General features: G+C 42.9%; 1 protein-coding gene across 2 annotated transcripts in view; it reads right to left on the minus strand.

Moving 5' to 3' along the window:
* Positions 1-14,138, minus strand: part of SLC6A20 (solute carrier family 6 member 20) — a 49,337-nt gene that overhangs the window by 14,827 nt on the left and 20,372 nt on the right. The window lies entirely within an intron of this gene.

Here is a 14,138-nt window from a genome sequence, read left to right on the forward strand (position 1 = left end):
GCGCAGTCCCGTACAATTGCTGTGACAATGTGTACAACTGCTGCTACCTCAATGTCTGTCTGGTGCCCAGGGGCTGCGTTGAGGACTGAGCACTTGAATGTGGCTGTGCCACTGAGGGACTGAGTTAAATTATTTCAAATTAACACGTATTAGCACACCTGTCGGGCTGGCACTTGGGCTGCGGCTGCAGGCGGTGCATTCCTTAAGCTCCAGGCCTCAGCTGGAGGCGCCTTGGGAGCTCCAGTCCGCGGAATGCCCGGTGGTGCTCCCTGCTTCCAACACTGAACTGGGGGCAGCGGTCCCCTCCTCCTCCACTCCAAGTGCAGAGCGGCTCCCTGCGTGCTGGGGACAGACCTCCCAGTGGGGCTGGAGGGGGCGCTGTGGAGTGCACTGGCACTGGGTGCTGGCTCTTGCAGGCAATCAGCTAGCTCCCTTTGGTGCAGTGAAAGCCTGGGAGTCTGAACACACCAGGTTGCCCCAATACGCCCATCCCCTCGCTGACAGCCCCCATAGGAGCTTCACTAACCCCACAGGACACCTGCCCCTCCCACAAGCAATGGCTGAGCTCCCTGGCCCCACCCAGCACATGCCCTAGAACTCTCCACCTAATCCAGCCACACTCTGCTCACTGGGACTTGGAACTGGGCTCCCTGTGCTGTGCCTAAGGCACAGTATGATGCCACAGCTTGTCTGGATTGCCAGCCACGTTTTGGCACTCTGCCCAGGCCCATCCTCTCGAATTGACAGAAACAAGGGATCCCCTAGATGCATGAAAATCCACATCAGAATGCAAGAACTGAGCAGACAAGGCAAGGACTCCCCCAAAAGGGCTCAAGAGTGCATTGATACTGGAATGTGAAGAAAGGGCGATGGACAGAATGCCACAATCAGAATTCAAAAGGGGGCCGGTGCTGTGGTGCAGCGGGTTACCGCCCTGGGCTGAAGCACCAGCATCCCATATGGGTGCCAGTTCTAGTCCCGGCTGCTCTTCTTCCAATCCAGCTCTCTGCTATGGCCTGGGAAAGCAGTGGAGGATGGCCCAAGTCCTTGGGCCCCTGCACCCGCATGGGAGACCTGGAGGAAGCACCTGGCTCCTGGCTTCAGATCAGCACAGCTCCGGCCATTGCAGCCAATTGGGGAGTGAACCAGCGGATGGAAGACCTCTCTCTCTGCCTCTCCTCTCTCTGTGTAACTCTTTCAAATAAATAAATCTTTAAAAAAATTAACAAGAGTGACTGTAAGGTTACTCATAGAAATGCGATGGAGTGCAGACAAACAGTTCAGTGTAGTTAGGGAATCAGTACATGACATGGATGAAAACTTCAGCTAAGGCAGAGATGAAAAACCAAATGGAAATATAATTAAGTACCCACTAAGTTAACTATAAAATCCAGTGGAAAGCCATAACAGACAAGTTGAGGAAGAAGAAAAAATATCTGATGTGGACAATAGGTTTTTTAAAATGTAACAGTAAAAAAGAAAAAAAAACTATTAAATAACAGAAAACTGTCCCAACTTGGACAAAGATGTGGATATCCAACTACAGGAAGCTCATAGAACCCCAAATAGGAATGATCAGAAAAGATCCTCACCGTAACACATTACAGACAAAATATAAAAGTAAAACATACAGTGAAGACCTAAAACTTGTAATACAGAAATTCCAAGTTACCACTTTTTTTTTTATTTGACAGATAAAGTTAGACAGTGAGAGAGAGACAGAGACAGAAAGGTCTTCCTTCCATTGGTTCATTCCCCTAATGGTTGCTAGGGCCGGTGCTGTGCTGATCCGAAGCCAGGATCGGGTGCTTCCTTCCAGTCTCCCATGCAGGTGCAGGGACCCAAGCACCTGGGCCATCCTCCGCTGCCCTTCTGGGCCACAGCAGAGAGCTGGACTGGAAGAGGAGCAACCGGGACTAGAACCCGGGGTGCCAGCACCACAGGCGGAGGATTAGCCAAGTGAGCCATGGCGCCGGCCCCCAAGTCACGTCTAAAGCAACTTCCCATCACACTGGTGGTAGATTTTTCCAAGAAACTCTATAGGCCAGGAGAGAACAGAGAGATACAATCCAAGTTCAAAAGAAAAAACTGCCAACCGGAATATTTTACCCAGCAAAGCCCTCACTTATAAATCAAAATGAAATAAAGACCTTCCCAGACAAGCAAAAATGCAAAGAATTCATCACTCCCTAGCCAGCCTTATAAACAATACTCAAAGATGTACTATACAGACAAACAGAGATAGGCAATCAGCATCATGAAAGAATAAGAAGGTAGAAAATCTTTCAGAAAAAAAAGATTAAAAAAAATAAGAATCTTTATGGAAAAATGGTAGGACCAAGTAATTACTTATCAATAATAATCTTGAACATAGATGGACCAAATTCCCCAATTAAAAAATACAGACTGGCTGAAAGGATTGACAAAAAAAAAATTATGTGCTGCCTATAAGAAACACACTTCCTCTATAAAGATAAACACAGACTGAAAGTGAACAAATGGAAGAAGATATTCCAAGCAAGTGGAAATAAAAAGTGAGGAGTAACTAAACTCTCATCAGACAAAATCGACTTTAAGATAAAAACCATTAAGAGAGACAAAGAAGATCACTACATAATGACCAACGGATGAATTCAAGAAGATGTGACTACTGTAAATATACACGCAACTAAAGCTAGGGACTCCCAGTTTTGTAAAGCAATTTTTGATTGATTTATTTTTAGAAAGTCAGAGTTAAACACACACACACACACACAGAGAGGGAGGGAGGGAGGGAGGGATCTTCCATCTGCTGGCTCACTGCCCAAATGGCCACAAGGGCTGGGCCAGGCAAAAGCCAGGCTTTATCTGAGCCTCCCACATGGGTGCAGGGGCCCAAGCACTTAGGCCATCTTCTGCTGCTTTCCCAGGTGCTTTAGCAGGAAGCTGGATGGGAAGTGGAACTGCAAGGACTAGAACTGCTGCCCATATAGGATGCCAGCGCGACAGCTTAGCCAGCCATGCCAAAGTGCCCGCCCCATACAACAAATGTTAATGGATCTAAAGAGAGACAAGCTCAAATACAGCAGTACTGAGGGACTTCAAGCCCTGCTCTGCTCAATGGTCAGATTGCCCAGATGAAAGGTCAACAAAGAAACAACAGCGCTACTGTACTCTACAGAACGCATGGGCAGTGCTACAGAACATTTCCATCCCACAGCTGCAGAACACACATTCTGTTCATCAGCGCATGGAACAGTCTCTACGACAGACCCCATGCTAGGCCATGAAACAAGTCTCAACAAATTCACAGAATCAAAATCATACATGTGTCTTTTCAGACCACAATGGGGTGCAACTGGAAATAAGTAAAAGAAATTCTAGAAATCATGCAAATTCATAGAGACTGAACAGCACTCTCCTGAATAAACAGAAGTCATAGAAAAAAAAAAACCTAGGGAGAAATAAGAAAATTCCTTGAAATCAATGGAAATAAAAGCATAACAAATCAAAACTCAAGAGATGCAGCCAAAACAGTGGAAAGAGCCAAGTTTAGGTTCCAAGATGGCGGAGTAGAGAGGGAGGTTACTGCTCTAGCCCAGGAGAAGATAGTTTAAAAAGTGGAGAGAGTGTAGTCTCAGGCAAGAGTTAGGGAGAAAATGGCAGAGGAAACTCTACCAAAATTGGAGGGACACGGTGGACCCACATGGAGGGCGTGGGCACCCACAGCTCGGGACTCCAGCAGCTGAGAGCCTATGCACCAGTGTTGGAAAGTGAGGTGAGACCAGACCCCAGCAGGCCAAGCTGCAGGAAGAGCCGAGAGGGAACCTGGCTTGAAGCCCCATGGGGGATAGTGTGCCAGCCAAACTAGAGGAGGAAAAAAAGGTACTGGATGGACACATTCTCTCTCCCCAATCACTTTACAATGGTGTCCTGTAACAAGCCAACAGATCGGGTGTCATTTTGGACATACATAACAGCTGCGCCAGCCAGCTCACGTCTGTGACCATAACAGCAACCAGCAGAGTGGACTCCTGACTCTGGTGGGGAAAACTAACTGGTGGCTAGGAGCTTGTGACTGTGTGAGGCTTCTGCATCAGGACTGTGAAAAAAACTGAGGGTAGGGAAGACTCATGGTGTGGCTGGGATTTTTTTTTAAATTAATTTATTTGACAGGTAGAGTTACAGACAGTGAGAGAGACAAAGATAAAGATATTCCATCTGATGGCTCATCCCTCAAATGGCCTCAATGGAGCCATGCCAATCCAAAGCCAGGAGCCAGGTGCCTCTTCCTGGTCTCCCATGCAGGTGCAGGGGCCTAAGCACCTGGGCCATCCTCCACTGCCTTCCTGGGCCACAGCAGAGAGCTGGACTGGAAGAGGAGCAACTGGAACTAGAACCCAGTGCTCAAATGGGATGCTGGCGCCACAGGCAGAGGATTAACCAAGTGTGTTATGGTGCCAACCTGTGGCTAGGATTTTGAGCAGTCTCAGTGGGAGACTCCACAAGTTTGGGGGTTCCTGATTACCTAGTGAGAGACAATGCTGGGAAAACTGAACTTACACTGAGGACTGCACAGATCCTTTGTGTGGTCCTTGGGACAGAGCAGATAAATATTATATCCACTGGGGCTAGTGTTCAGGCACTGGCCTGCATTGAGGAAAGTAGCTCCGTTGAGCATAATAAATTTCCCTTCTGATTAAAAAAAAAGAGAGAGAGAAGATTTACCATGAAAAACATGTGTGTGTCACGCTAGGCACGCCTTTAACCCTGGAGAACTGAAAGGGCTCTCTGGCCACACCCACTATAAGCCTCTAGATATTCACTGAAATAAGATAGTACATTATCTACAGAGTCATAGTACAAAGATAAAAGTACATAAAGAGATAAAAGCTGCCAAAAAAAAAAAAAAAAGCAGCAGCAGCAGAAGACACCAACAAGTATCTCCACAAATACTGTACAACAAACACACCAATTCAAGACACAGGAATAAAGACAACATGACGTCTCCAAAAGAATACAACACTTCAATACTAGATTGTGAAGACGACGAGACAGAAGAAATGCGAGAAATGGAATTCAAAAAATTGATCATAAGATTACATAGAAGTATCAGAAGCAAATGCACAAACTACAGAAATTTGTGCAGGACATGAAAATTTCTCCCATGAAATTGAGATATTGAAGACAAATCAACATGAAATGAAGAATTCAGTAGAACAAATAAAAATGCAGTGGAGAGCCTCAATGACAGAATCAGTGAAGAAGAACAAAGAATATTGGACTTATAAGACAAAGCAAAGGAAATTACACAGTCAAATCAAAGACTAGAAGAGGAACTTAGAAACTTAAACACTGTTGGAAATCCACAGGACACTACAAAAAGACCCAATATATGGGTTTTAGAAGTTCCTGAAGGCATGAAAACAGAGAAGGGATCAGAAGGCCTTTTTAGTGAAATAACAGAAAACCTTCCTAATTTGGAGAAAGAAAGGGACATCCAAGTACAAGAAGCACAAAGAACTCTTAATAGACATGACCAGAAAAGATCCTCGCCACAACACATTGTAGTCAAACTCATCACAGTGAAACATAAAGACAAGATTCTAAAATGTGCACTAGAGAAATGCCAGATTACTCTCAGAGGATCTCTAATTAGACTCACAGCGGACTACTCAACAGAAACCCTACAGCCTAGGAGAGGATGGTGAGATATATTCCAAGTCTTAAGAGAAAAAAAAAACCTGTCATCCCAGAATATTATACCTTGCAAAGTTCTCATTTATGAATGAAGGTGAAATAAAGCCCTTCCATAACACAGAAACTGAAATAATTGTTGCCACCTGTCCAGCCTTGCAGAAGATGCTTGAAGATGTGTTGCACAAAGGAAACAGAGAAACATGGTCATCACTATGAAAGAAGGTAAAGCAAGAAAAGATCTCAGTAAACTGGCCTGCATTGAGGAAATCCAAAAGTAAAACATAGGAAGATTCTTGGAAAAATGTTAGGGCAAAGTCATTACTTATCAGTAGCCACCTTGAAAGTAAATGGCCTGAACTCCTCAGTTAAAAGACAGACTGGCTGAAGGAATTAAAAAAGAAAATCTATTTGCTGCCTACAAGAAACGCATCTCACCAACAAAGATGCACACAGACTGAAAGTGAAAGGATGGAGAAAGATATTCCATGCCACAGAAACCAAAAAAGAGCTGGTGTAGCCATGTTAATATCAGACAAAACAGACTTCAACACTAAAACTGTTCAAAAAGACAAAGAGGGGCACTATATAATGATTAAGGGATCAATTCAACAGTAAGATATAACTATTATAAACATATATGCACCTAGTTACAGTGCACCTGGCAACTTAAAGGAAATGTTAAAGAACTTAAAGGGAGATTTAGATTCTAATACAATAGTATTGGAGGACTTCAATACTCTACTTTCAGCAGTGAACCGATCAACCAGACAGAAAATCAGCAAGGAAACAGTAGAGTTAATCAACACTACAGACCAAATGGATGTAACGGATATTTACAAAACTTTTCATCCTATAGTTGCAGAATACACATTCTTCTCAGCAGTGCATGGAACTTTCTCTAGGATTGACCACAGACTAGTTCATAAAGCAAAACTCAGAAAATTTAAAAAATAAATCAAAACCATACCATGCATCTTCTTGGACCACAATGGAGTGAAACTGGAAATCAGTAACTCAGGAATCTCTAGAGTATATGCAAACACATGGAGACTCAACAACATGCTCCTGAATGAACAGTGGGTCATAGAAGAAATCAAAAGAGAAATCAAAGAATTTCTGGAAACACATGAAGACAACACAACATATCAAAACTTAAGAGATACAGCAAAAGCAGTGTTAAGAGGGAAGTTTATAACAATAGGTACCTACATCAAGAAACTGGAAAAGCACCAAAAAAGAGCTATCAATGCATCTCAAGGAACTAGAAACCAACAGCAAACCAAAACCAAAAGTAGTAGGAGAAAAAGAGTAATTGGGTCTGGCTCTGTGGCCTAGTGGGTTAAAACCCTGGCCTGAAACACCAGTGTCCCATATGGACGGCTGTTGTGGCTAATTGGGGAGTGAACCATTGGGTGAAAGACCTCTTTCTCTCTCTTCCTGCCTCTCCTCTCTCTGTGTAACTCTGACTTTCAAATCAATAAATAAATCTTAACAAAAAAAATTTTAAAAAGGAGTAATTAAAATTAGGGAAGAAATCAACAAAATTGAATCCAGATAAACAATACCAAAGATCAGCCAAACGTTGAGCTGTTTTTTTTTTTTTAAATTGACGTACCACTGGCCCAACTAACCAAAAAACAGGAGAAAGAAGACCCAAATCAATAAAATCAGAGATGAAAAAGGGAATGTAACAATAGACACCACAGAAATAAAAAGAATCATCAGAAATAACTACGAAGAGCTGTATGCCAACAAACTGGGAAACCTAGAAGAAATGGGTAGACTCCTGGACACATACAACCTACTAAATTGAGCCATGAAGACATAGAAAACCTTAAAAAACCCATAACCAAGACAGAGATTGAATCAGTAATACAGACCCTCCCAACAAAGAAAAGCCCAGGACCAGATAGCTTTAATGCTGAATTCTGCCAGATATTGAAAGAACTCACTCCAATTCTTCTCAGGTTATTCAAAACAATTCAAAGAAAGGGAATCCTCCCAAATTCTTTCTATGAAGCCAGCATCACCTTAATTCCTAAATCTGAAAAAGATGCAGCAGAGAAAGAGAATTACAGACCAATTTCCCTGATGAACATATTTGATAAAATCCTCAACAAAATTCTAGCCAATTGAATCCAACAACACATCAGAAAGACAATCTACCCAGAACAAGTGGGATTTACCTCTGGTATGCAGGGATGGTTCAACACTTGCAAAGCAATGTGCTAGACAATATATTAACAAACTGCTGAATTAAAACCATATGATTATCTCAATAGATACAGAGAAACACTTGATAAAATACAACACCCTTTCATGATGAAAACTCTAAGCAAATTGAGTATACAAGGAACATTCCTGAACACAATCAAGGCAATTTATGACAAACCCACAGCCAGCATCCTACTGAATGGGGAAAACTTGGAAGCATTCACACTGAGATCTGGTACCAAACAGGGATGCCCACTCCCACCATTGCTATTCAGTGTAGTCATGGGAGTTTCAGCCAGAGCCATTAGGCAAGAAAAAGAAACCAAAGGGATACAAATTGGGAAGGAGGCAATCAAACTATCCCTATTTGCAGATTGTGGTGGAATGAGAAGGTCATGCCAAGATGGCCGCTGACAACATAAACTGCCTGGCAATAGGCTGTGATTGGATGGCTTAGGAAACCACACAACAACAGAGCCTGACAACAGGCTGTGATTGGATGGCTTCAGAAACTGCCTGGCAACACAGCCTGACTGGCAACAGGCTGTGATTGGATGGCTTTGGAAACTGCCTGGCAACAGGCTGTGATTGGTTAGGGCATAGACCACCCCTTGACTGGATTGGCTGCCTTGGCTATATAAGCTGCTGTAGCAACTGACATAAACCAGTCTGCAGGCTGCTTGCCTCAGGCCAGCTTTCACCCGACTCCCGGGGTCTGTGTGGTGACTCCGCGCCTCTTGCCCACCCCCACCCCACCCCCCGCTCCTCCTCTCAGGAATGAATCCACAGCAACAGCAGATGACATGATTCTATATATATGGGATCCAAAGGACTCCAAGAAAAGACTATTGGAACTCATAGAAGAGTTTGATATAGTAGCAGGATATAAAGTCAATACACAAAAAGCAACAGCTTTTGTTTACAGAGACAATGCCATGGCTGAGAAAGAACTTCTAAAATCAATCACATTCACAATAGCTACCAAAAAAATCAAGCACGTTGGAATAAATTTAACCAAGGATGTCAAAGATCTTTACGATGAGACTTACAAAACATTAAAGAAATAGAAGAAGATACAAAAAAAAATGGAGAAATTTTCCATGTTCATGGACTGGAAGAATCTATCATCAAAACGTGCATCCTTCTGAAAGCAATTTACAGATTCAATGTTATACCAATCAAAATATCAGACACATTCTTCTCAGATATAGAAAAAATGATTCTGAAATTCATATGAAGGCACAGGAGACCTCAAATAGCTGAAGCAATCTTATACAACAAAAACAAAGCCAGAGGCATCACAATATCATATTTCAAGACATACTATGGGGCCAGCACTGTGGTGTAGCAGGTAAAGATGACGCCTGCAGTGCTGGCATCCTATATTGCACTGGTTCAAGTCCTGGCTGCTCCACTTCCAATCCAGCTCTCTGCTATGACCTGAGAAAGCAGCAGAAGATGGCCCAAGTCTTTGGGCCCCTGCACCCTTATGGGAGACCTGGAGGAAGCTCTTGGCTTCAGATTGGTGCAGCTCTGGCTGTTGCAGCCAATCGGGGAGTGAACCAGTAGATGGAAGACTCTCTCTCTCTCTCTCTCTCTCTCTCTCTCTCTGCCTCTCCTCTCTCTGTGTTTCTCTACTTTCAAATAAATAAATAAATCTTTAAAAAAAAGACACACTACAAGGCAGTTATAATCAAAACAGCCTGGTACTGCAACAAAAACAGATGGACAGACCAAAATGAAACAGAATAGAAATACTGGAAATCAATCCAAGTATCTACAGCCAACTTATATTTGACCAAGGAGCTAAAACCAATCCCTGGAGAAAGGAGAGTCTCTTCAACAAATGGTGCTGGGAAAATTGGATTTCCACATGCCTAAGTACAAAGAAAGACCCCTACCCTACACCTTACACAAAAATCCACTCAACATGGATTAAAGATCCAAATCTATGATTTGACACCATCAATTTATTAAAGACTATCAGAGAAACCCTGCAAGATATTGGCACAGGCAATGAGTTCCTGGAAAAGACACTAGAGGCACAGGCAAAGCCAAAATAAACAAATGGAATTATTTCAAATTGAGAAGTTTCTATACTGCAAAAATAAACAGTTTGGAAGTGAAGAGGCAAGCAGCAGAGTGGGAAAAATTATTTGCAAATTATGCAACTGATAAAGAATAAATAACCAGAATCTACAAAGAGATCAAGAAACTCCAGAACAACAAAACAAACAACCCAGTTAAGAGATGGGCCAAGGACTTAAACACACATTTTTCAAAAGAGAAAATCCAAATGGCCAACAACACTGAAAAAATATTCAGGATCACTAGCCGTCAGGGAAATGCAAATCAAAATCACAATGAGGTTTCACCTCACCCCAGTTAGAATGACTTTCATACAGCAAACAACAAATACCACATGCTGGCGAGGATGTGGGGGAAGAGGTACCCTTTTTACCACCTGTTGGTGGAAATGCAAACTGGTACAACACTGTGGAAAACAGTATCGAGATACCTCAGAAGTCTGAATATATTCCTACCATATGACCCAGACATCCCACTCCTTGGAATTTGCCCAGGGAAAATGAAGTCAGCAAATACAAGAGTTATGTGCACCTCTATGTTTAATGCAGCTCAATTCACAACAGCTAAGACATGGAATCACCTAAATGCCCATCAACGGAAGACTGGAAAAAGAAATTATGGGATATGTACTCTGTGGAACACTACACAATGGTAAGGAAAAAAAATCTGTTCATCTGCAAAAAAATGGATTAATCTGGAAAACATCATACTTAGTGAAATAAGCCAGTCCCAAAGGGACAAATACCATATGTTCTTGCTGATCTGTGACATCTAACAGAGCACCTAACAACCTGTAGAAGTGAAATTAACACTATGAGAAGCAATGATTGAACAGCCCTTGTCTTGACTGTCGAGGAACAGTTTATTATTATTATTTACTATTTTCTTTTTCTATTTAATACCATTGGTTGAACTCTTTACTTAACACATATTTATTCATGGGTGCTTAAACCCAATTGAAAATAGATCCTAATAAAAAGTAAGAGTGGTAATAAGAGAGGGAGGAGATGTACAGTTCAGCACAGATTCCCATGGACTTACCCCTAAGAGTAAAGCTAAAAACATGCCATAGAACCCCAAATCCCATTAAGCAGGTGGTACTAATGCCATCTTACAAGTTAAAGTGATCATATTAAGTGTGTAACTGATTATATAGATAGCATTAAGTGTCAAAGAGATCACATAAATAAGACCTTGTCTGCTAATAATAATTGATAGAATTAAAAAGGAGAGAATGATAAAACAACATGGGAAGCAGGCCACACAGCAGACTCATAGAATGACAAATGCCCTGAACAGCACTCTGACCTCAGAATCAGTCCTTAAGCATTTGGATCTGGCTGAAAAGCCCATAAGAACATTTCAGGCATGGAGAACCAAGACACTGTGGCAAAAAATGACCTACATGAAGGATCTCTGTGAGTGAGATCCCAGTGGAAAGAAGGTTGTACTTTTCTCTGAAGGGAGGAGAGAATTTCCACTTTGCTTAGGGCCCTGTCTAAATAGTGTTGGAGTCTGTGGACTCAAAAGGCTCCCATAGCCTTGGCAGCTCATGACAAGAGCCTTGGGAGATCACTGACATCATAAGTAAGAGTGTCAATTGCTAAATCAACAACAGGAGTCACTGTGCACTTACTCTTCATGTAGGATCTCTGTCCTTAATGAGTTGTACTATGAGAATTAATGGTAAAACTAGTCTTCAAGCCGGTGCCGTGGCTCACTAGGCTAATCCTCTGCCTTGCGGCGCCGGCACACCAGGTTCTAGTCCCGGTCGGGGTTCTGGATTCTGTCCTGGTTGCCCCTCTTCCAGGCCAGCTCTCTGCTGTGGCCCTGGTGTGCAGTGGAGGATGGCCCAAGTGCTTGGGCCCTGCACCCCACGGGAGACCAGGAGAAGCACCTGGCTCCTGCCTTTGGATCAGCGTGGTGTGCCGGCCGCAGCGCGCCGGCCACGGCGGCCATTGGAGGGTGAACCAATGGCAAAAGGAAGACCTTTCTCTCTGTCTCTCTCTCTCACTTTCCACTCTGCCTGTCAAAATAAATAAATAAATAAATAAAAAACTAGTCTTCAAACAGTACTTTATACTTTGTGTGTCTGTGTGGGTGCAAACTGTGGAAATCTGTACTTAGTATAGAGTTGGTCTTCTGTATATAAAGTTAATTAAAAATGAATCTTAATGACGAATGGAATGGGAGAGGGAGAAGGGGTGGGAGGGAGGGTATGGGGGGAAGAACTGCTATATTCCGAAAGCTGTACCTAAGAATTTGTATTCATTAAATAAAAGCTTTCTAAAGGAAAAAAAAGGAAAGTGTAGGATTCCAAGATAGCAGAATAGCAACAGGACGGTCTGATCACGTGAGGCAAAACTGTTATTTAAAAAAGCAGTCAGAGTAAACTCCAGATAAAGCTACAGGAGAGCGGTGGTGGGAAATCTGCCAGCCTAGTAGAGGTGGTCCAGATCCACGCCCCAAGAGCAAATACACAACAGAAGACCCACCCACTTGGATCCAGGGAGGAGGATGCCCACCCCAGCAAGCCAGGTGAGAGAAGACCCCTTGGGTCAATGGCGCTGCTGATAAAATGGGAGGGAGAGCTTAGGGAATGGCTTTTGGAGTTCCAAGAGAATCCCCTATGACAGCAGGTGACCAACTGTCCAGAGACAGGGAAAAAAAAAAAAAAAAAAAAAAAAAAAGCCAGCATGTCTCTCTCCCTCCCCACCACAGCAAAGACCTGCTGCCAGCAGGGGGAGAGCTGACACTACTTTTGGACACAGGCAGGGGGCAGCCACCCCAGCTCCTGTGCCAGTTGCCTGGCAACAGGAGGGGCGGGGAAGAGCCACCTGGGGAACTCTCCAACCCATCAGCATAACTTAGAAACCAGGGGGCTGCAGCCAGCGGGTACCTTGCATGCCTGCGAACCACAGATCTAACCAGAGAGAAAAAAATTCTACAAATGCCAAAAAATAAAAGCAAAAAAAAAAAAAAAAAAAAAAAAAACAACAACAACAAGAATAAGGAAGACACTATAAGCCCCCCAGAGGAACACTAGAACATTTCAACATTAGAATGTGAAGACGAAGAGATCGAGGAAATGCCGGAAATGGAATTCTAAAAACTAATCATTGAACTGCTCAGAAGCAGTCAAAGTCATGAACTAAAGAAAACTATGTATGATAAGAATGAAAATTTTTCTCATTAAATTGAGATCTTAGAAATCAAAATGAAATACTAGAAACAAAGAACTCAATAGATCAAATAAAAATGCAATGGAAAGTCTTAACAGAGCTGGTGAGGCAAATGAAAGAATATCCAAGCTAGAAGACAAATCTGGAAATTTTATAGTCAGACCAAAAACAAGAAGAGGAAATTAGAAAACTAAAAAATAAATGTTGAGAATCTCCAGGATACTATCAAACAACCCAATATACGAGTCTTAGGAGTTCCTGAAGACATGGAAAGAGAGAAAGGATTAGAAGGCCTTTTTAGTGAACTAACAACACAAAACCTTCCTAATTTGGAGCAAGAATGGGGCATCCAAGTAGAGGAAGCACACAGAATTCCTAACAGACATGACCAGAAAAGTTCTTTACCACAACACATAATAGTCAAACTCTCCACAGTGAAACATAAATAGAACATTCTTAAATGTGCACAAGAGAAACGCTGGATTACTTTCAGAGGATCTCCAATTAGACTCATAGTGGACTTCTCATCAGAAACCCTACAGGCTAGCAGATAATGGAGAGATATATTCTAAGTTTTAAGAGAAAAAATCTGTTAACCCAGAGTACTGTACCCTGAAAAGTTTTCATTTATGAATGAAAGTGAAAGAAAGACCTTCCATAACAAACAGAAATTGAAGGAATTCGTCATTGCCTGTCCAGCCCTACAAAAGATGCTTAAGGATACGCTACACACAGAAACACAGAAACATCACTATGAAAGAAGATGAAGGGGCTGGCGCCGCGGCTCACTAGGCTAATCCTCCGCCTTGCAGCACCAGCACACTGGGTTCTAGTCCCGGTCGGGGTGCCAGATTCTGTTCCGGTTGCCCCTCTTCCAGGCCAGCTCTCTGCTGTGGCCAGGGAGCGCAGTGGAGGATGGCCCAAGTACTTGGGCCCTGCACCCCATGGGAGACCAGGATAAGTACCTGGCTCCTG

The sequence above is a fragment of the Oryctolagus cuniculus genome, chromosome 10 (genome assembly GCF_964237555.1).
Source record: "Oryctolagus cuniculus chromosome 10, mOryCun1.1, whole genome shotgun sequence".
NCBI classification, from domain to species: Eukaryota; Metazoa; Chordata; class Mammalia; order Lagomorpha; family Leporidae; genus Oryctolagus; species Oryctolagus cuniculus.